The sequence below is a fragment of the Callithrix jacchus genome, chromosome 16 (genome assembly GCF_049354715.1).
Source record: "Callithrix jacchus isolate 240 chromosome 16, calJac240_pri, whole genome shotgun sequence".
Classification (NCBI taxonomy): Eukaryota; Metazoa; Chordata; class Mammalia; order Primates; family Cebidae; genus Callithrix; species Callithrix jacchus.
This window is the reverse complement of record NC_133517.1, coordinates 91,364,897-91,377,941: the sequence shown is the minus strand read 5'-3', so window position 1 is coordinate 91,377,941 and position 13,045 is coordinate 91,364,897. Positions and strand designations below refer to the sequence as shown.

Here is a 13,045-nt window from a genome sequence, read left to right as displayed (position 1 = left end):
AAAAGTGTGTTGGTTTTCATATTTGTTATATTAGGATATTAGGATTAAAATTTAAAAATCCAGCTGAAAAAAAAGCCCATAAATATTGAAGCCCCTGAGACGTCTGCAGTTTCTGGTTTGAGAAGCCCTAGTAAAGGTGAAAAATGTAATTTCAGTTCCCAATGGCACATTTTCAAATGAACTTTTTGAGTCTATTTATAACTAGGATTCCCTGTATTTAATCATTTCACACAAACTTTTTCCTGGTTTGGTTAAAGAATGTCTTTAGCACAGTCATCTAACATTAACATCATAATAACAAGATTGTTGACCAAAAACAAGCTATAAATATTTGGTTGGAGTATGAAAGAATTTTTCAAATGTCTAATAATATATCTAGACTTGGCTCTGCATTAGAAAGTCTGTGAACTTTTCTGTCTCCCTTGCTCTTTCTTTCTACAGGGTCACTACATATTTTAATTGTTTGTGTGTCTGTAACATTTCAGCATGTGAACCAACATATAATAAAAAATACAGATGTTCTCAAAGCTGAAATAAAGATCATTTTCATTTTACTAGGGAAATAGTGGAAAGAAAAAAAAATGATCTTTTTTTCTATCTTCTAAATTCATGGGGGAAACTTGGATTGTCATTTACTTGACAAAGTTTACTTCTATCACCATCTCAAAATTTATTCCTCAGTATCTAAGTCACTTTTGCAATTATTTCTTTTCTCTTAATTCTCCAGCCAAGCCACTGATTGCGTTGGGAAGATTGTACACCCTTGCTTGGTTGAGTAACGTTTCCCTCTTCAGATTCAAAGTTTATGAAAGCTTACGGCCATTTTCAAAATGATTGCTCTTTTGTGTTCTTTACAGCACTTATAGTAGGTGATCAGTAACTGTTAATTGGTTTATTTAAGTAAAATAGATTTAAGTAATTTCAGTAGTCAAAGTGATATATGTAATAAAATTTAACAGCAGGCAAAATAGGTGATTGTGTGATTTAATTGGAGATTTTCAACCAGTTGTTCGGTATGTCAACATAGCCTAATGATGACTGAGGTTTGTAATGATACTGCAAAGTAAACCATGGTGAAAAGGGAGAGGAGAGTGGAGAGGTGGGCAGGAAAGAATAGAGAAGGAAGACTCCTGGGAGGAGTGAAAACACATGAAGGAACGCTGGAGAAGATGATTATGCAAAATACGAGTAATTATTATTAGAGTAAATTTCAAAATATGGATCAGAAGGTGAAGAATTTTAGTCAAGGATACAAAAATTTTAGGTGAGGAAAATAATAAACATGGTAAAAAAATCAATACAGGAACAACTTTGCAAAGGAAGATTGTTGAAAGATTTCTCTGAATTTTGACAGGAAGGAAGAGCAAGAAAAATGAAACATAAAAGTAGTTCAGGTAGTTTTTGGTATCTTTTTAGCCTCATTGAAGGAAAGATGCTCTGAATATCACCTTAGCATCTTACCTTGTACGTGGACTAGGTTCTATTAGGACCCATTTACTTTCAGGTTTACTAACACACTAAGATAAGGGTGTTCCATTTAAGACTCTATTATGAAGAATGAGGAGAACTTGGCCACATTTCAGTGCAAAGTAGTAAAAATAGTACCGTGAGAAAAGATTAGGGTTCCAGAATATCCAATCATTTTGCCCCCAAGAAAAGGCAGTTGCATTAAAAAAGAAAAATGAATAGAAATTACATGATGTAACTGTCTTTCAAAATATGAAGAGATATTACCATTCAACTAGAATTCCATCTTCTGAAAGCTGAAAGAAAATGAATTTACATCACACTGGAGACATTAATATCAGACCTCTTTATGGTTAGATTTTTGTAATCTAGTAGTTTTCAACAACAACAAAAACAGCAAAAATTTGCACTTGCCGTTAATTACCTTCAACACATCTCTTAGTTCTTTTACCTGTTTTATTTTAGCCAATCACAGATCATTATCTTTTTCCAAACAATTCCAGGCATATGAATTATTTTATTAGATAATAACAGAAGTGCAAGATGTTACTTAATTTTATTTCTGTTTCTAAGTTTAGGTATTTTAAGTATGAGCATGTTGTGTTTATTTCATATGTTTTCAAATACCCGATTGCATTCCTTTGACTCATTTATGTGACGTTTCCTAAAAAGAGACTTTTAAATCAATACTGATTCATCAGTTATTTCTTCAAGTTGGCAAATTACATGCAAAAAAAGTTTTAGTAGACACACCTCCCTAAAATCTTAGTCATATTTTGTCTTCTGTAACAGGATCCTGAAAATAGCTGAGAAATTCTGTTGCTTTTTCTTTGTTTACTAATTTTAAGATCATCATGCATACTCTGATGCATAATTATAATTATGCATTCATGATGTTACTTGTGTTGGCTTAACTCAGAAATAGTGCGAAGCAGCTAATCTCGAAGCTACAGGCTGTTTTCCATCACTTAGATTCTGATCAGAGCTGTTTGTCGAGTCTTATTGGAACATGGGACTCTGTGCACCAGTCTCAAAGCTGGGCACTTCATTTTTATCACTAGTTTCACTCCCTGCCCTTTCTCCTTCCCCTCAAATCTTTGCTTTTAAGACAGGAAAACCTATAAGATAATTTGTTTTTGTTGTATATGTTTAGTCTATTCACAGCGATTAAATGAGAGGGGTTTTGAAAATTCTCCAGTTTATTTATAATCCATATTTGACATTATGCATAAAAAATGAAGACTCATTTTTCATGCTTGAGATTTTACGATCAACTGGCTTTATCATTGAATTTACTTTAGGGTTGCTTAAACTAGTCTAGGAAAACTATCAAACTTTCTTCCATGTGTTGTATAATAGTGTGATTTGGCCCCAAAAGGAAATTGGTTCCTGTATCTTGTATGGTTTGCCCTTATCAACATTTGCTAAGTGTTCAGTGAGTCCTTATGGTGGGAAGGGTACTGTCTACAGTACTGTAAAGGGTAGTAACAAGTCTCATTTAATAATATTTTTAAAAACCTCTTATAGTCTTAGTTATGAGAAACTAGAACGTGGGTTAATCAGTAATAGCACAATAATGGAAATATATGCTCAAGATTATTGCCTTATCTGGGTGTGCACAGTCTCAGAAGATATGGAAGACAGAGTAGTAAATAAAAGCATTTTGCTCTAAGAATGTCAAGGGCAGAGCAAACTCTGAGTCTGTAGTTTTATTTTTCTGCAGAGTTGAATTAGGGAAAATTCATCTCGATGTGAATTAATGACAGTGTTTTGATTCTGAACTATAATGAGGGAGAAGCCCTAAGAGTGCACATGGATGTATGTGTATTTATTGAAGGGACTCTTTGTTTCTAGGGAGTGGGCTACTATTGTGCCGTTTATAGTCACTGTGCTTATTCAGATTGCTTAATATTAAAGCCCATTAATTTGTTTTTAATATCAAAAAAGCAAGCAAACATTTAAAAAGACTGAGAAACATTAGAGAAGTCTGTTTTATGAGTTTCATCTGTTTAGAGGAAATGAAAACTTAGAGCTAGAAGGTTCCATAGACATTGTAAAGTCCTGACCTTTTCCTCTAAAAATGAGGAAACTGGCTCAGGGAATTCACGCGTTTTTGACAAAGGCAATCCAGCCGCTTAGTGACAAAGTTAGAGCCAAACCTAAGTTGAGTGAATTCCCAGATCATTTAAAAAAATATGTATAATTAGCATGGAATAGGAACTACCTAAGGAAAATGGCATGGTCTTCTCAGTCATGGGGGTTTTGTCTTGTTTTTGGCTTGGTTTGGTTTTAGTTGACAAATGAGGCAACATACAAAAAATTAAGTACTTAAGATTATGGTATTTAAATTTAGGGCTTTTTATAGCATATGGTGTAAGAAGAATTTGCATATTCTGAAAAGTTTATACTGGATAAGGCATTCCCAATTTAGAGTCCAAGGAAGGAAAGGAGCATAATTAGAAACTCAATGACCCAAGCCTTTTGAAACTAATTCCCAAATGTCCTAAAAGCAAGTTTTTAGATTTGATAGGTACTAGTGAAAACAATAGGTTGGAAATCTGGAGTAACTTAAACAGAGTAGTGTATTATTTTATAACCAACAGATAGAGCTTTTGTCATGCAAGAGAAGATTTTATTCAATTTCCATTTAGTTGCCATTAAAATCTTTTCATTGTCCTAGCAGTGGTGAAGTTTTCACCCCAAGCACAATCTATTTAGTAGATAAAAAGTAAAAAGATTGGTCAAAGTAGTAGTTTTTTACACATTTATGTTTATGAATCAATCATTCTGTTGAAGTTGAATATAACACATTAAATAGGCACAGGAATTTAATTATTTTTTTAATTTTGCCTCATCTATCCAAATCAGTACGTATAATAAGCATTTACTGTGTTCAGATATAAGTCTAAGTGATTTATAAGTGTTATTTAATATTTGCAACAGGTTCATAAGGTATAATAATAATAAGGGAACCAAATGCACAAAGAAGTATAATATTAATAAGGGAACCAATGCACAGAGAAGTTGACCTACTTGATCAAGATCTACACCATAGGCCAGGTGAGATGGCTCATGCCTATAATCCCAGCACTTTGAGGCCAAGGCGTGTGGATCACCTGAGGCCAAGAGTTCTAGATCAGTCTGACCAACATGGTGAAATCCTGCCTCTACTAAAAATGCAAAAATTAGTTGGATGTGGTGGTGCACATTTGTAATCTCAACTACTCGTGAGGCTGAGGCATGCGAATCACTTGAGGCAGAGGTGGCAGTGAGCCCAGGTGCACTCCAGCCTGGGGACAAAGCAAGACTATCTCAAAAAAAAAAAAAAAAAAAAGAAAGAAAAAAAAGATTCACACCATAAATGGGTAACCAATGTTGAATTTAAACTCGAGTAGTGTGACTCTAGAGTGCAAGCTTGTAGACACTGTGTTAATTGTGTTTTCTGCGTCCTTTCCTAGTCATGTCCATTGCATTCTGGAAACATGTGGTGAGTATGCCATAAGTAATACTTAAATTATATTTGAGGTATTTGGTTGCAGACCCACTGAATCAAAATAACTACCTTATTTTTTCCACCTCTGCACTATTTCCACCCTATGCTCTTTACTGAGACTTATTTTTGTCTTCCCGATTCAAACTTGAACTTCTGCTGGCAGGTGAAACTGCTCTGCTGGATTTTGAGCCAGTCAACCTGTAAGCAACACCAACCTAATCTGAGGAACAGCTAATTAAGCCCAGCTTGAGGTATAATTTTTAAGTGTAGAATCCTCCATCAGTGAGCCCAGATTTGAGTACAGTTTAGGTTCCCTAAGTGGTTGCATCCAGAGGTTCTGAGGAGTGAAATAGACCTGCAGGAATGAAGACTGGCCAGATTGCCTTGCTGCCCAGATTGCATGCTGATGCCTCACCACAAAGTACTATAACCAGGCTGTACTATGTCTGTTGACTATGATGTTGACCACCAAGAGAATACCAGTCTTCATTTGTTCTTGTGCAATCACTGCTGAATTGAGTGAATTTTGACTGAAAGACATCTTGAATCTCGTCATGAATTCTACCTATGTTTGGAAACATTTTTATAGGCTATTTTTTTAATACATTGTAAGCTATAATCATCTCTACAGGTATCAAAATGCCTGCAGTCGTACAAATAAAATATTTAAAAGTATTAGCTGTTTTTCAGTATTTTAAAATCATGGACTATACAATGTTCAGTCTTTCCCCTTTATTCCTACTTGATGCCTGATATTGATATTTAGTATCTCAACTAGACTTACAAGACCCCAAACTGTGCAAATGTGAGAAATAATTCACCACAAAAGCTATAAATTTCACAGCTCAAAAAACCCTGAAGATTATTAATGAGGCACCATGTAATTAGCTTATACAAGGTGCAGCTAGGAATCATGCATAATGTAAAACAGAAACTGCTAACCACTGACTCATGGAAGATCATTTAAGTTAGTTTTCATGGACATGAAAAATTGATATTTAACACAATTTCTAAGAAGATTCTTATTGCTTTAACACCACAGAAAGAATTCTGTTTCTTATAGAATTACTAAGAGAAAAATGCAAGGCAGTTCATGGCTAAGGCAGTTTCTGGCAATGTGAATTTGGACAAGTTTAACTTTTGAGTTTTTATTTTTACAAAATGGGTGCAATGATCTATTTCATAGAATTGTTGTAAAAATTGATTTAAAAAAGTAATGTGACACCTAGAATTTTACTACCTAGTTATGGCTTAATAAAATGTTATAAATCACATATTAGAGCAATGTGTTTTCTAGCCAGACAAAGTTCTTGTTTTACTGAGAATTCTGTATTTTTGGTATTTCTAAAGAAACCCATTTCTTTACAAAAACACATTTTTTTAGAAATACTAGGAACAAAAACATTTTCTTGCATGGAATAACATTCAGTACTGCTTAAGCACTTTGCATATATTAACTCATTTAATCACCAAAATGACCCTATGACATAAATGCATTTATTATATTTATTTTGGAGACCATGCAACTCAGATGCAGAGTAGTTAAGTAACTTGCCCAAGGCTATACAGCTAGTAAGTGGTGGTGATACAGTAGAAACTCAATCAGCGTGGCCCCCAAAATACAAATTTTTAAACCATCTTTTTACTATTAATTACTAAGGCATAATGAGATAATGAATATAAGCTTAAACTATGTATACATATTCATCTTGGTTATATTTCTCAAAATATATTTTCAATTTATTTTAAAGATATACTTCATTTAGCAGTCAGAAGATAAATGAATGTATATTAAAATCTTTAATAGATGCAGAGGTGCATGACTTAAACCAAAATATGCACATAAAAGATTATTATGATTAGGGTTTAAACATAGTTATAAAAACTGTAAGCCATATATTAGAAACTTTTAATTTAAATTGGAGAAGGACTACAGTGTTTTTACTATAAAATTAAAGTGTGCTTCAATTTGTCGTGACAATCCTTTCTAGCCCTAAAAATTAGTCTGTTGACCATTTCTGATCTATTGCTATGTTGTTGTTTGGTCATGGACAATAAAATATGTGTTGCATCTTCCAAATGCACCAATCATAGACTTAAAATATAATGAGCTTGATTATTAGTATTGACAATCTATGTGTATGCAATTTAGATGTTTTTATTATCAATATATTGTGGACATCTTTAAGAAATATAACTCACACTTCATCTCTCTATTCTTGAGTATTCTACATAGTAGATTACCTAAAATGTTATTGAATAAATAATTAATACCCTTATTTCTTTAAAAGTATAAAATGATTATTTTAAAAGCAGAATAACCTAAATAACATTTTCAAAATAGAAACAATATAGAAAAATCCAAAAGTAATACTGATTAGTTATTACTAATTGGAATGATTTTACACATAAGGTTATCTTTTTTATCTGGCAAAAAATCCCACAGATGAGTAATAAAACAACTTGGTCCAAACTTCAGAATAATTCACAGGCAACTAATTGTAGAATTTAACTGACTGGTATTTTCAACCATTAATTTTTAATTGATCAGTTTGTCATGTTAACATTATTTAAATATCCTTTCCAACATATACATTAATGCTTTTATTCATATTTCTATTTTTTTGTAAAGAATTTAATAGAATAGAGAATTAAGAAAGCAGTTACTGAAATATGATTTTCTTTTATGTCTGAGAATATTATCCAAAATATACCTGATTGAGAACTTAAATATTTTAATATAAAATTTCAGATTTACGATGCACACAGAGACCTTGCCTTTCATAAAGAGCATCCCATAGAAAACTAGCAACGATAAGATTTAAAACATTTTCGAGGGGCACTATTAATAAAGATTTATCTCATTTGGTTCTGACTTCTTAGCATGCTCCATTAGTTGCCGCAGACTAACAGACATGCTGAACAAGGGTCCTTCGGGTTGGGAGCATGTTGCGTGGATCTGTTTGGTTGGAGTCCTTTTTTCATTGTCACTCCCATGGAAAGCAAGGAGTTAGCCTGCCTCCAGAATGAAGGCAAGAGACTCGGGCATTTGGCTCTTACTCTGTAAAAGTGCAAAAAAATTAGTATAGTCCTTCTGCATCTGTTGATTTGGTGAAAAAAAAAAAAACAGAAAACAAAACAAAACTGAAAACCACTCTTATGGTTCCTAATATTAATGTAGTAAATGTTAAAACCAAATATGCAGGTTTTCTTTTAACCACCTGTTGTTTTCATGATGTGTATTCTTATACCCATCTGTAAACACAAACTATTAACTTGCTTATATTTTGAACTGAAAATATACCTGATATTACCATATTTGAAGCTGATGGAAGAAGTTTTACTTTAGATACCTAATTTCAACATTTATACTATTTCTGTTACTAACATGTCTCACAAATTAGATAAGCTTTGTTCAGCTACTCTAACACTTCCATACTTTTGCCAACTACTTTGCCAAGATTTTTTTTTTTTTGCACCTGACTTTCTATAACTTGACTTTTTAATTTGTCTCAGAAAATCTGCCTTCCCAAAAGGAACTCTAGTTATCACAGCACCTATTAATAGTGTAATAATTTCACACTCTTCCCTTTGGAGGGGGGTCCCCTTCTTATCTCCAGTCTTCTAGTTTGCCATAGACTTCTTTCATCAACTTCAAATATGGTAGTATCAGGTATATTTTAAGTTCAGAATATAAACAAGTTAATAGTTTATGTTTATGGATGATATGAGAATATACATGAAAACAACATATAATTAAGAGAAAAATTGTATATTTGGTTTTAAAATTTACTATATTAATACCAGAATTTATAATTGTCTTCTTTTTTGGCAGAAGATTGGCTGAAACAGTAATAAAAAGGAGTTAGCCTGAATGGTGACTGAAAGATTCATTATGTATTTTAGTGGATTCATTCATGAAGGATGGACACATCTTAGCATCTGAATATGACATGTGTAGGGTAGTGTTTTCTCTCTTCTGCAGAATGCCTTTGAGATAATTTTTAAATACAGACTGATGAACAGAACTGACCATTGTATTTTTTTACAGTGATTTAAACAGGGCATTCACAGTTGAGTTTGTATGTACCTCTATTTCATACTCTTTTTATATTTCAGGCTAGCGCTTTTATTTTAACCACATCACTTTCTCTAAAAGTGTTAAATTACCAAAATGTACTGAGTTAAAATGGCTCTATTTAGTGATTAACCAATAAAAATAGTAACATTTTGTTAAGTAAATATAAGCTCAATGTGTTGAGCTTTCCTGTATATTTTCTTCTCCATACTAAGAATTTGAGTGAGATTTGACAGAAATTCTGCAGTAAAAAGTCTCATATGGCATATGAGATCATCTTAACAGAGAAGGAAGTTCAGACCTTGAGAGGTTAAGTGACTGGCCCCAGGTCACACAGCTGGTACCACAGCCCTCCAGATCCCTGAACCCGGCCACAGGTTTATGTGACAGCCTTAGGTAAGAAGGGGTACTCAAGAGCAATTTACTTTTCTCTTCCCAGAGTTTCAGTGCTGACACACTCCTTGCACGTTGCACTAGGTGCAAGCCCAGAAATTCTGCCAGGAGCAAAACAACACTCCTTAAACACCCTGTGACTTTCAGAGCTGTATAAAATAAAAGGTTGAAGTTAATGATTGCCAGCTTGGAGGGAGTAGTTCCTCTTTGGAGCCAAATGTATGTGGAGAACAGATGAGGCTGTGGGAGTGAAGTTGGCAAAAGGGAAAGAGAAATGAGTCTATTCTTTCTGGAAAATCAAAGTATAATAAATATCTGAATAGCTTAGATGTTTATATTTATCTAGAGATTCTTCCCTTTGAAAAATGAAGTATCTATATCTTTAGGGTGAGTAATCTTGAAAAGTAATTCTATATTTTTAAAAAAACATAATGAAATAATATTTGGAAGCAAACAAATTATTTTTAAAAGCCCATATCTGTAGAACTATTTGTATTTTCTCTTCTAACAGGATTATTACTTCTTTTGCTGAAATTCCTATATTCAAGCAGTGACTCATGTTAAGATAATGTGTTCCAACAATTTGAGAACTAAAAGCAAATATACCTCAGAGATAATGATTATTTAAATTTTTGGTTCTTAGAGATAAAACTGTCTGACATAAGGAGTATGGACATAATAGCCAAGAATTCTATCATTTTATTTCACACTCATTTTGTTTTTGAAAAGTCTCTTATCATGTTTGAGATCCCACATACCACATTCTACTTCAAGACATTTATTAGCAGAAGTTCTCTGGAATTTTACTCTCATGCTGTTCTTAAAGGATATTTTGTAGAACTGTGCTCAAAGAAAACTCTAATCTAATGAAATCTTCCTGGAATATCCATTCATAAATCTATTCTGTCCCTAATGATATAGTGTAGTGGTTCTTGTTAGAGGATGTTGCTAATGCCTTTCCCATTTGTCCTTTTCACATATTTTCTAATTTAGGAGTATTCTTAATATCTTTGGGCTTCAGTTTTGAAAGTAAGTATAGCAATATAAATGTTTTTCAAGCAGTGCAACTTTGATGATATTTTAGGAAGTTGAGTTTTGTTATTTCCCAAACAATAAACACAAATAAGATAGGTTTTTTGGTATGCATTTGGAAGTTTTCTAAGTTACTTGCTTAAATCTTTTTATACACAGAAACACATATACACACATGCACACTTTGTAACTCTCACTTAAGGGACATCCCACTTTAATTCAGTGGCCTTTTTACTCCATTTTTCAATAGAATAATAAGATTTTAATTGAGGCAAGTTATATACATTGCTGTGTTTCATTACTTAGTGTTAATTAGTCATGGGGAATATTCAGGTGTTATCTGTGAGAATCTTTTTTTTTTTTAATGGAGTTTTACTCTTGTCACCCAGGCTGGTCTGCAATGGTGTGATCTCGGCTCACTGCAACCTTCACCTCCCAAGTTCAAACAATTCTACCGCCTCACCCTCTGAAGTAGTTGGCATTACGGGTGTCTGCCACAACACCTGGCTAATGTTTTTTTGTATTTTTAGTAGAGATGGGGTTTTGCTATGTTGGCCAGGCTGATCTCGAACTCCTGACCTCAGGCGATCTGCCCGCCTAGGCTTCCCAGGTTGCTAGGATTACAGGCATGAGTCACCACGCCCAGCCTGAGAACCTGTTTTTATATCACACCAATAATGTTGACCCTACAGGATCACATGGAATGGAATTATTTTGTTTATGTAATTTAAAATGACACTCTGTTTTCTAACAAAAAAAAGAGAGAGAGAAGAAAGGAAAGAAAAAGATCTTGCCTTAGTAGCATCAAGTGCAAACTTTCACATTGTTTAACTTTCAAAAGTTTAACTTATTAAATGATATTTCTAAAAAGCACTGTTTTATTGAGTAGAAATAATCATACTGAAAGTTGTACAGTTTCAGTCAAATCAATAATGTTGACACTGTAGATCATGCCCAAGACTACTGAAAATATAACTGTATAAGATTTTGAATTATTCCTGGGCATACTTTCCCCAGTCTAAGTAGTCCAAGATTTTAAATCGTTATGCCCACATAGCTGTTGCTGAGGGAAATTTTCAAATTCAAGTCACTGTCTCTAGAGATTTCACATAGTTAAAAGGAGAGTGATAGAATAGTTTCCTGACTGTCAGATTGGATTTGAATTGAACTCCCGTGTGGAGAACTGCTTGGATATATTAACTGAAACTTCTACTGTGTAAAATTTTGTGTGGTTGTACAAGGTCAAATAACATACAACACCATTTTTCATTTAAATGTAGGGAATAATTCAGTTAGGAGAGGTTGGCAGGGGTGGTAGTATATAATTCCTAAGGGCAAGGAAATGTGTGTGTGTGTATGTGCATGTGTGTGTGTGTTTCTGGTTCTCACAATATAAATGTAATGTCTATAGTAATTTAAAAAATTTTCTAGGCCTATTGTCAAATATGCTTTATAGCTGAGAGAATATAAACAGCTATGAATTGTTAAAAGACCAGTATTTAGCCAAATAGGCCTCAGCTCTTTTGATCTGTTACCCAGTTAAGGAAGCCACACACCAAGAGCATTTTCAACAGCATCAAACTACATCTCATGGCATTGGCATGAGATTCTCTAATGGTATTTTGTTGTATTTCCTAAACAAGTCAATGGAGGCCAATTTTTTAATCAAATAACACTTCTTCTGTTAAAGGGATGTAGTATAAAAACAAGCTCATCTCATGGGAAGATTTTCCTATGACTTTTAGCTCTCTCTAACCCTCCTTTTGGAAAACCTCAGTATCTTTTTTTCCAGCAAAATTTGGAATCCCTGGGACAACATTATGTCACCAGTTTCTTGGGTTAGTCCTCTACTATTTACCTTTGGGCTGTCTACTTTTATCTCCATTAACCTTTTGGCTTGACTATAAACATTTATTGAAGGCTTCCTCCTTTGTCGGTCCAGTAACTCTAAAGGTTAGTGAGAAGTGGATGCTAGTCTGACCTCTCTCATCCACATTAGATGATTTTAATTATTCCTAAGAAATGACACTTTTGACCCATTTTGTCCTTGTCAAATTTGTCTAGTTGTGGGCTGTCTAAACGTGAAACTCTGGGTTCAAACCATGTTCAGGAGTGCAGAATTTTAAAATGTACAATGTGGAGCCTCAGAAGTACACAAGATTTCTTTTTTTAAAGGAGAAGACATTCCAGTTTAAGTGAAATTCAAAGCTCTTATTATGTACCCTGAATTGATTTATTACTGAAAGAGACTGCCTAGATACGGAAAATACAAACTTTAACCTATAAAAACCCAGTATTTCAAAATGGAAAAAATGGAGAATAATTTTGTTTAAGTGAGGGTAAGCTAGGTTTTGCTGAGGTTGTAAGCAACTATAATAATACAACAGCTTTGTACATGAAAAAGTTCATTTCCCTGACCACTGTGATTGCCAGTCCACCTCTTTTCTTGTTTCCATGATTGCTTTGGCAAAGGCAAGGCATAATGGTGAATTGGCCATTGGATCATACAGGTTCTGTGGAAAAGTGACACAGACCACTTCAGTTTCATAGGCCAAGCAAAGCCATGTGGCCAGATCCAACAG

General features: G+C 33.7%; 1 protein-coding gene across 7 annotated transcripts in view; it reads left to right on the top strand.

The window, feature by feature from the left end:
• ZFPM2 (zinc finger protein, FOG family member 2) overlaps positions 1 to 13,045 on the top strand; it is a 473,192-nt gene that overhangs the window by 286,295 nt on the left and 173,852 nt on the right. The window lies entirely within an intron of this gene.